At 38.9% G+C, this 11,166-nt stretch overlaps 2 long non-coding RNA genes across 2 annotated transcripts; both read right to left on the reverse strand.

The window, feature by feature from the left end:
* Window positions 1–752: 752 nt before the first annotated feature.
* Window positions 753–2,923, reverse strand: LOC144616023 (uncharacterized). Its single transcript, XR_013554877.2, has 3 exons — window positions 2,649–2,923; window positions 1,865–2,028; window positions 753–1,411 (listed from the first exon to the last, which is right to left on the reverse strand). It is a non-coding gene; the product is annotated as an uncharacterized LOC144616023 (long non-coding RNA).
* Window positions 2,924–3,265: 342 nt separating this feature from the next.
* LOC132693225 (uncharacterized) lies at window positions 3,266–9,039 on the reverse strand. Its single transcript, XR_009616666.2, has 3 exons — window positions 8,995–9,039; window positions 8,215–8,262; window positions 3,266–3,589 (listed from the first exon to the last, which is right to left on the reverse strand). It is a non-coding gene; the product is annotated as an uncharacterized LOC132693225 (long non-coding RNA).
* Between the last annotated feature and the right edge of the window lie 2,127 nt (window positions 9,040–11,166).

Here is an 11,166-nt window from a genome sequence, read left to right on the forward strand (position 1 = left end):
TTCTAGATTATAAATCTACTCTTCAGGGATGTTTATTCTAAAATTTGTCTTGTGTACTGAATATTTCAATTTCAGTAATCATATATTTAATTTCTAAGAACTCCCTGCTGATTGCTTTTTTTTAAATTAGCAGACTTTTCTTCTTTTATGAAGTAAATATTATTTTGTATCCCTGTGGGTGCTTTTACATACTTTAAAGTTCTCTCTATTCTCTGTATTCTTTTCTTTTATTCAGGATCAGGTATACAGTGTGTTGATCTTTGTTTTTTCCTTTGTTTTTTTGTTTTTTCTCAAAAATATGTTGTCTTTTATTGTCTACATTTTTGCATGAAGGACTAGGCTAATTGGGATAGGTAGTGAGCATGAATTTTGCCAACTGTTTGGGATGTATAATGGGACCAAACAGTACTCCACCCAATTTCCAGAATAAAAAGGTCCACACCGTACAGCATCTCATGTACTTTCCTCCTGGGCCTACCTGTTTTGCCTTTTTTTCCCCATCTGTGATTGCTCTTGAGATCTGGAGTGCCTCTGTCTAAACACACAGACCTCTGTAGCAACCCGAGCTTTTATTGCAGTTCGGCCATGCAGTAGCCGTATGACCCTGGGCAGGCCACCTGATGTCTCTGTTTTTCATTGAAATGGAGAAAGTAGCAGGATCAACCTTGTAGGGTTATTGTGCATAATAAATGAGTCAATACACATAAGCTGCTTAGAACAGGGCCTGGCACATAGTAGGCACTTTATTAGCATTAGTAGTTCTTGTTATTTATGTTTTTATTTCAGTGATGACATAAATTGGTATTTATGTTATCTAAATGCTGACATAAATTAGGCCCCATTATTCTTAAAAGAGAACCCCCCTAAGATTACCTACTTGATTTCGAGAACAATTCTCAGGTATTAGCCTCCGTATACACAGTGCTGCACAGCTTAGTGAAAGAGTGGAGAGGGACAATAGAGGCAAAGCTCTTAGGCAACTGTTTTAATTTTTCGCTTTGAAGTATCCGAAACCTCTCTCACTTTTCTTCTGTGTGGTGGTTTGACTCCTGCTTCTCCATTCTTAGTCTCCCTCAAGCCTCTCCACTTGCTGTTAATCTTTCAAGAGCTCCTTAGATTTTCTGACTTACTTATTCCGTGCTTCCTCATTTCTTAATGAAATGGTAGATTTATCCTTTGTTAGAAGTCTTCACCTCTTCTCAAGAATTGTGTTGTGGGAAGTGAGATAGAAAATTCCATTTCTTCCACAGCCTCGACCCCAATGCTCTCTTTAGGATTTTGCAACAAGAAAACCGCGAGCGACCTCGGTGGGAGCCTGTTTAACGAAGTGACGGAAGGAACGAGGGTTTGGGGGCTGAAGGGTGAGGAGTGGATGCAGCCAGAGGCCGCGGCGGCAAGTACAGACAAGTGCCTGTACAATAAAACAACATTTCCAAATTAGATAACGGCACTCGAGGTGAGGTGTAGCTATGATAGATGTATTCGAAGTATCATTTACTATTTCTGAGGGACCGAGAGCATGCAATGCAGCACGTGTTCCCTGACTGTGGCAAAGGAGCACTCACGGGGCTCGAGAGGCTGGAGGCTCTGGGTCCAGCAGCTGTTCAAACACAGACTTGTTAAGTCGCTTTGGGTGAATTACTTAGCCTTGTCTCTAGAATATTATTTCCTGTCCCCTGCCCACCTCATCGTTGCTCTGTGAGGATTCATAAGCAAGGCACTTGAGGTTTTTTGGCTTCTATATACATATGGTCTGCCAAGGTTATACACTGATAGAGCTATAATTACACATCTACCCTCTGAGAATACATTCTCTAAGGCCAGTGTTTTTGAGAGATTCATGGCCCACCTACGTTCAAATTACCTGGGTTTTGCTGTTGAAGAGATTCCTGAGCCAGAGCCCAAACCTACTGAATCAGAATTTCTACGGATGGGTCTGATAATCAGCATTTTTTCAGTTTTTTCGTTGAGTCTTACCCAGGCTGAGATGGGAGGACCAGTGCGGTAGGCCAGGGGGGCTCTCCACGCCTGCCAACAAAAGAGCTGGTTAATGTTCCTGTCAAGTTACATTTATTTTTATGTCAAAGGACAACCAGCGTTTAAAATAGGAAACTGATTTTTAAATTGGCATAATTAGGATACTCTTAAATGACAGCAACTAAACTTTTGGGGGGGGGGGTGGAATTGGCTTGCTCTGTCACATACACTTATGGATGATAATGTCAAAGTGTGGGAGACTGTCCTCCATTTCTTTCGCCTTCATTTTGGAATGTGTTGCTACCACATTGAATACAATTTTCGAGGCAAAATGTGACAGCTTGAGAAGTCATTCGAGTCTTCTTTTTCTCTTGGTTCTCCTCTGTAGGGGGGACTGGGTAAGAAGGAACTTGGGTCTCCAGGCCCTTCCCATCTATCACTGTAGGCAAATGATAGAAAAGGGGGAAATCACTCTGGCCAAACAAAACTTGTCTAAGAGGCCCAGCCCCAGAAACCTCGTCAGGAACTGCCAACAGTTCTAATGAGACTCTGTGGTTTAAAGAGCCTGGGGACTGGAACCATATGGACACACGGAGGAAATCCTGTTAACTACCACCAGGTCAGTCATTTGACCTAGGGCTCTTTATTGTGAGAGAGGTGCTTTGCCTTACCCCTCCGCTGCTGCTGTGGCCCACGGAGCCTGGAGTCAGTGTGGACCCTGCACCCTCCAGGGCAAGGAGAAGTACCGGAAGCTCCTACATCCTCCACTTCCTCTTTTGTGCCCCTGTCCCCTCACTGATGCGCGAGAACAGTCCAACCACCTGACCCACACTGTGAAGATCCTTGAGTCTTACCTTAAAGGAAAAGCAAGCAGTCGAGTGTCCTTATGCTTTGGTGAATAGTTTCTCTGTCATTTACTTCACAGTTTTGATTCTAACACAATCGATTCCACTATATCAAACGTCTTAACAAAACAAAACAAAAAACCCCTCTTTTTTTTTTTTTTAACAAAATGAGAAATTTCTTTGAAATGATTACATTAAATTTATTGTTTGTATGCTTTTGAACCCTTCATGGAATTTTCATTCCAGTAACTGTCATATGGAAATTTTCTTTCACTAGAAGGATTAATAGTCCTTTAGCTTCCTGTCAGGATCTTACAAATATGCTAATGAGATCATGGGTATTTTAACAGTCAGCATTCAGTCCTGAACCGGAAGCGGAACAGTTCCATATATAATTATCATTATAATAGCAAATCATTACCACATATATCGAGCCGTGGAACACTATGGGTCTTACTCCTTTGAGGCCTTTCCTATAGATAGATGAGGAAATACCTAAACATGTGGAAAACGTTTCAGTGAGTGATTGCTATTATAGACAAAAGTCAAGTGCATGTTGTACTCATCTGGGAACTTCTTTATTTGGTCTTTTTCTGAGAACACATCATTGGAACTTCATTAAGTGTGAGCTTCGATTTTGTTTAAGAGTTAGGACTAGTATTATCTCATCAGAGACTTGATTTCAACATTTTCCCAGGAATTCTTCAGCAGTAGTAATGAAGAGAGCAGGTATTTTCATTCAAAGTAAAGTAGAGAATTGAAGAGACCTGGTAATTCAGAAAGAATTGGTTATTTCAGTGCTGAACACTAGCTTGTAATAATTAGCAAAATCTAACATCTGACAAACAAGCACATCTTTGTTTTCATCTTGCAGGGAAGGCAATGAGACCTTAATGAGTCTCTCTGTGTATAAATGCGGTAATTATTCGAGATTTTTTTTTTCCCAGCCCTCACTCTTCTCTTCAACCTTTCAGTCAAGGTTTTGGGTTTCCCACTGTCCATGTAGAATTCTATCAGATAATGGGCAACTGAGAGGGAAAAAGGCACAAACTCACTGAAATTGTCAGGATGCTTGCTAAGTCAGAACATAAATGAGTTTTCACCTATTTTGGTGACAAATTGCATTACATATTTGCCAATAATACTCTCAGCATTTTAAGTCCACAATGATAATATGAATTGTGAGTTCCTTCAATGTACAAACCAAATTATATTTCTCCAATCTTTCCATACAGACATGCTTTCTGCCTGGTGCACAGAAATTACTTCGTAAACGCATGTGAATTAAATGAAGTTTGCCACTTCTGTTTTATAACTCATTCAAAGGCACAACTGCAAAGTTAGATACTGCCAAAGAGAGTGGTTGTGGCCCTTGAAGAATAAGAATTCGAAAGTGAATTTTCCCTTCAATATGATGTTCATGATCTGAGGTCCTGGGGATTAAGGGAACATTGCTTTGGAATGCTTTACAACATGAATAAGGGAACATAGAGGATTAGTAACTCTAAGAATCTATATTCCCCGGGTTGGGGACTGGGAGCCAGCGGGCCAGAGAGGGATGATGCACAGAAAACAGGTGTACTTTTCTTTAACAACAAAATATTTTGGTAATAGAGAAATTTCACATAAAAAATCATCTGGAGTTTTGACTTTCCTTGAATTTTACTAGATTGGGCAACCCTTGACAATAATCCCTTGGAGACGATGAGAAGCAACTCTTGTGTTGCAATCTCTGTTCTCCAGTCTGATATATCCCTATTAATCCATAGTCTTTTACTTTAAGCCTTTAGAAATTTGGGGATATAATCCCTCCCCCCATTATGGAGGCTTAAAACTTAAAATTAGCCAGGACAAGTTGGAATTTTTTTTTTTTTTTTGCATTTAAAAACTTTTGCAGAGCACTTGCACTGAATTAAGTCTGTACTTTCTTGGGACCCCCATCAGGAGCCCCATGCTTCTCTTGAGGTCACACTAGCATCCCCATTCCCAACGGTGAACTGGAAAATTATTTCCAGGAGCATATAGTAAAATTTTTTAGGAGCATATAGTAAATGGCTCTGCTGACAATTCATCCCAACATTGTTGGAAAAGGTTCCGTCTTCTAATCATTCATAGCTTCAAAGATCTAGTCCATGGTGTCAACTGAGATCATGAGGGATATTGATAAAGCACAGTAGGGTGCTGGATGTCGTTTCTCTTTGTCATCCTGACCCATAACCAAGACTTTTCCTGCCTTCATATATCATATTGGGGTGATTTTTCAAGAGAGGCAAAATTATTTTTATGTTTAATTGTGGATTTAACATTTTTAGCATTGTGAATGATCGTAAAGATCCACAGAATATGGAATTTGTAATTGTGTTGAGACTACTCTTTGAAGCCTGGTAGTCAGGACATTAATTACTTCACTAGTTAGTGAGTCTTATAGGCCATACATACCTACAACTCCATGTGGCAATGCTATCCCATCTTAATTTTTATGCACATATTTTGGGGTAGCATATATGCAATATCACACTATCGTTGTCTCAAAATAGGAAACTGTCACTCTCAAAGTAACTACGCGATTTAAGTGGACCCTCAGTTTACCTCAAGTGCAGATTCAAAATATTTTTTTCCAGATTTGGGAACTATTTCCAGTAATAAATCATACGGCATGTTGGCAGAAACATTTCTCTAAGCTCTATCTGTCTTTAATTTTGGATGTTGCTAGTGCACTTACTTCACTCCTTCACAGGCTTGCTTCTCTAAGATCTATGAGGTTAGTAATAATTTTATGCAGAGTCACAATAGCCCTATGCCATTCATCCCAGTAATGTGCATGAGCTGAGAAGTTGGCTTGTCTTACAAATGCTAAGAAAAATGCTTCGTGCCAAACTTCTTAACAGTGGCCTCTTCTCAGAGAATAAATCATTCTATGTTTTCTTTAAGATTCATTGCCAAAGTTTAAATATTTATAACTACAGATGAAGCAGGAACCATGGTTTTGAAGTCCTGAAGCATAAGCTAAAATCTTAAGCTCTGTAATTAATAATAAACTACATGTTTGCACAGATACAACAGGTGTGTGGAAGATCTATGTTACCTATTTGACAAGGAGAAGTGAAAATTAAATGTTTCACATGCAGGCCTATTTTTCCATTAGCAAGAGGGGGCTATTTTATCAATTTAATCTCATTATATAGAGAGATGTAGGGTGGCAATGATTTAAGGGGGAAAATAAAGAGGCAGGCCAAGAAAAGCAGAAGGGACCAAACCTGAGTGTCAGAGTGGAAATAGTTCAATGGCCTGGTGAATAACCAAGTCCAAGAAGTCACTGAGACAGCCGAGCAAGATGCAAAGTCCAAAGTCCCTGCAAAATGGTTTCCCACTGTGGTGTCCACAGGAATGGAGAGAGCAAGAGCAAACAACTCACTGAAAGAACATATATATGGTGCCCAAAGTGGGACAAACAACTTGAGAAAATTTGTTTTCCCAGCCTCAACTGATTTTTCTCACTCTCTCTGGTTACTGTCAATTCCAATCTAATTTGACGACAGGAATACAGGTGAAGCTAACTGAAAACAACGAGGGGATAGTGAGGACAGGGGTCAGGGGAAAGTCACTGTTCTCCAAGGCCCTTTTCTAACAGTTCCAAGAAGGAAGCACAAACTTAGTGTCATTCTTGAATTTCTCCCTTAGGTCAGGTTTATTTCCAGGGTAGGAGGTAACTTGTTTCTGTGCTTCATGGCCAATAGCCAAGAATCTTTCTTTCACGTATAAAGAAACTTCCGTAAGGCCACAGAATGGGAATCAGAGAGAAAATGGAGAGTGAAAAAATGTGGAGCCAGAGGCCATTCCTCACCCCTACCTGTCCGGTCCCAAAGTTCCACCCTACTTCCAAAGAACAACTTGCCCTGGGCCCAGATCCCAAAGGACTGCCAACCTCACATAAAGTTAGGCCTTTGGGAAGAATGACTTCCTTCTCTTTCACACAACTCTGGTTATAATCCAATAATCTCTAATGCTCTTCTCATTCTCTTGAAATGTTTAGCTTTCTCTGCTAGCTTCCTCAAATGCAATTTAAGCTCAGAATCTTCATTCTTAAAGGATCCCTGTTGGTCCTTCACAGGAATAGAATTTAGAATGATTTTGGTCTCCTCCATTAACTCAATCCAGATCTGTCATCTGATATTGCCCTGAGAGACTAGTAGAAGTTACATGTGCTGATTTTAACGCTGTATCTGGTCCAAAGCCAGAGTGAATTCCAAAGATTTAAAGCAAATGTCCCTACTTTTCAGGAAGAAATCACTGCCTGCTTAGGGGTTCTTGGCACAGTCTGGTCAGTACTCTACTACCCCCCACTATCTCTTCAGTAAACAGTTGACAATTGGCTAACTTCCTCTGGACTATGATAATGTAGACCAGTGCCGTGTAACAGAAATATAATAATGTGAGGCACAAATGTGAGCCACACATGTAATTTTAAATTTTCTACTAGCACATCTTAAAAAAGTAAAAACAAACAAAAAAACCAAAAAACAAAACAAAACAAAACAAACTAAAAAGCAGATGAAATTAATTTTAATAAGATATTTTATTTAACCTAATACATCTAAAATATTATTACATAATATTTATAATAAATATAAAACTATTAATGAAATATCTTACATTTTTCTTTTGTACTAAGTTTTTGAAATCCATGATATGTTTCATATTTACAGCACATTTCTATTAGGACCCACTATATTCCAAGTGCCTAATAATCCCTGTGGCTAGTGACTACTGTGTTGGACTGAATTGTTCAAGACTTAAATAGAGGGCTTGAGGGTGAGAATTTCCTTCTTCAGATCTACTGAGATTCCTTTGAGCCATATAATTTCTTAAAACAAAATGACTTTCTAAATCCCATACAATTTTTCTTTATGAGTTAAAATATGCATTGCAGATACTTTTTAAAAATGTTTTCTATTTACTGATTTATTTATTTTTAGAAAGAGAGAAAGAGAGAGTGCGCGCACAAGTGTGCAAGCCGGGGTGAAGCAGAGAGAGAGAGACAGGGAGAGAGAGAATCTCAAGCAGGCTCCATGATGCCAGTGCAGAGACTGATGCATGGCTCCATCCCACAAACGATGAGATTATGATCTGAGCTGAAATCAAGAGGCAGATGCTTAACCAAAATCAAGAGTTGGACGCTTAACCGACTGAGCCACTCAGGTGCCCCAACACTATAGACACTTTTGCACAATTTTCCATTGGTTGTGATTCTGATTGATTCTAATTTTTGCTTTTTGCCAAGTAGGTGACTGTCGTTGCATCTTTACCCTATTCTATCCCCTGTTCCCCTTCCCATGCCTTCTCCTGCACAGAGGTGAATGTTCCACAAATTTAAAGGGCCATACATATTTACCACAATGCTAAGATTTGCTCCACGCGACTCATCAGGTTTTTCCTCAACCTGCAAAACAGAGAGGTGAGAACAGATAAATTGTGTTCTTTCTGTTTTATTGAATGTTGCTATTAGGGTGGTGGCAGGTGAGTACTGGTTTGGGGCTTGAGCACCAGTTATGCTGTTAAGTGGGTGGTGGACAATCTGTATCTACTGACACTTAGAAAAAAAATGCTTGCTGAGACCACATGACATGTAGACCAGTCTCCGGTAAGGGTGTCCACTTCCATCCTAAGGCTTACTGACGACTGTGGTTTAATTTGCTGCATTTTAGAAGAAGTGGGGTCTACTTCTGAGATGTTTTCCTGAACTTTAGGTCCCAGGTGAATTGCCTTAGCTCTGAGTAGTCAGGCCTTGGAGGTCTGGTAGGCTTCCTGATACCTGTAGGGAAACGTAAGCCTAATAGGAGCAAACAGAAAGCTGTTGTGTGTGCAAATACCCTAACTTTCATCAAACATAGTATAAAAGAAGAACAAAACAGAGGGGATGAATATCACCTAAACTACTATGCTTGTCTCTGGGTAGGAAATGTTTCATTCAAGAGAAATTCACTCTCCTTATGATTCTAACCAGTCAGGAAAGATGAATGTTCCACAAAGAGAGAGCTGAACATTTTCTTCTCTGGTCACAAGAAGGCAGCTCACAGAGTGCCTGGACAAAGTTGACTATTTCCAACAGTGTCTTCCAATGGGACAGAGACAACAGAAAAGGAATCTAAGAAAGACTGTGGGTCAAACTTACTAAAATTCAGCAGATCCGTCTGGAAATGCATTCAGAAGACCTGAAACATTCAAATTAGGAGAGTTAAACTGGCTTTATTTTACATCGAGAAGACAGGTAACATTTGATTAGTCCTTCTTTATTCCCAGAAGATGAAGAGTAATAAAAGCCCAGTATGGGCAGAAAAGAGTCAGAAATTTAGCTGTTAGACTTTCTATACAGTTTCCTCCATTTAGTGTAACTTCTGCAGAGGATTGCCTTATTAGTCTTTTCTTCTGGGTCTAGCCTCATACCTGGCACCTGCTGTGTCCTCAATAAGCATTTGTTGAATTGATAAACAAAACATCCAAATGTCTAAATTTCCAATATGTGTCCTATGAGAATAATGTTGAAGGATACACTTTTAGTTAATATAGGGCAGAGAATGCACAAGTCCAGCTCAGTTGTTATTAGCTGAATGACTGTTAAATGATGGTAATATTTTCAAAGAAGTTGGCAAACAACCTCCTGAGCCCTCATTGCTCCCATCACCTCACCTCCCAGATCCGTCCCCTGAAGAAGGAAAGTCTGGTGCCCAGGGGCTCTGCACTGGCCGTCACTTCTAATTGGGCAGGTTCTGGCTGGCAGCACCTGGACCAAAACATTTTGAATATAATCTTCAAGTGTGTATGGAACAAAACCCTTTGGAAAATTATAGGAGGTTAAGTGTCTTAAGAAATAGTTATTCTCAGTGAAAAACTTTCCTGAAAGGATCATTTTAAGTTTTTATTGCTATGTTTTCATAAGACTCTTAACTCTAAACTAGGACAGAAATGACCTGAAAATAGGGACCCTTTGGTGAAAGTGAATTCCATTCTGATTAAGTGTGTGCTCTTCAAACCTCATTTATCTCTCTTACAGTTTGTTTTGTTGTGCCGTTAAAAGGTTTTCTGCATGGAACAGTGCTGTAGTCATAGTGTGTTTCAGATAGTATGGGAGAAACAAATTGTCAGAGTTTATCAGGGGTGGGGGATATTTTCAAATCCTCAATTAAATTTGCAGTGGTTGGTCACGTGGAGACAAAAACACGAAAGAATACCTGAGAAAAATATTTCAGTCAGGAGAGAAAAATTAAAGCTGGTAGTTGTGGACACTTCAGATGCATTTTATGCAGGTAGAACCTTCTATATTACATTGTGTTATTATTTACCTTGCAGTTCATATCTTACCTTCCATTTTGTGTTTAGGAAGGGGAAAAGTGGACAAATTATGAGCAAGATGAATAAGCCAACAATGACGAAAGAAATCTTGTAACCCTATTATGTGTTCTTGAGCTCTCTCTGAAGTTTTGATATAACTAAATAATTGTTTTAAAATACCATTGGTGAGAACATACTTTATTGCTCACAGTATTCCTTTTATAGAATGAAACTTCAATATGTGACAGAACACTGAATTTTATTAGATGACTAAAACCATTAAAAAAATACAAGGTTATTTTTAGAGAATTGGGTGATGGAGGTCTTGTGAAGGTTTTATTAGTAACTATCAGCTGGACTTGACAAAAATTTTGGTTAAGCAGGGAGGAAACCTGTGTGTCTTGTCACATTCAAAATGCTTTCAATAAAAGTTAGTATTAGGGTACAAACATACACATATACAAAACTGCTTTGCCTTGATGGGTTCAATCTTAGTATTACCAGTCTCATGAATTTCAGTCCTCCAAAATAGGTTTTTAAAAGGCAAAAGAAAAATAAAGAAATAGGGCTTCCAGTAAAGGCATGGGAGACTGTGAAGTCCTTATCCTGCAGAATAAAAAAGCAAGTATTAGGAGAATCAGACTTCATTTTTGTAGACTTGGTTTTCTTATGTTCAGTCTGTGCTTTCTCAAATATTTCCTCCATTTGATTCCAAATTTTGTTCTTTTCTTCTCTCTTCAAAACTTTTCTTAGACTCTCCCTTAAAAAGTAGTATTTCTATTAATAATCAGTATTGATGAGGCAAAAGATTTTTAAAGATACAACACAAAATTTATTGAGTGTACTAAAATAAATTCCAGTATTAAGATAGCGTAATTGTATTCTAGTTTTAATTGTACCCCTTGTGTTTCAAGGAGAGCATCATCTGAGAAAACTATATTGAAGGTAATTACAGAACAAACTTCCACGTCAAGGATGAAGATATATGTTAGTCAATCAATTTTCTTAGTTCAAA

The sequence above is a fragment of the Panthera onca genome, chromosome B1, assembly GCF_046562875.1.
Source record: "Panthera onca isolate mPanOnc1 chromosome B1, mPanOnc1 haplotype 2, whole genome shotgun sequence".
In the NCBI taxonomy this organism is placed as follows: Eukaryota; Metazoa; Chordata; class Mammalia; order Carnivora; family Felidae; genus Panthera; species Panthera onca.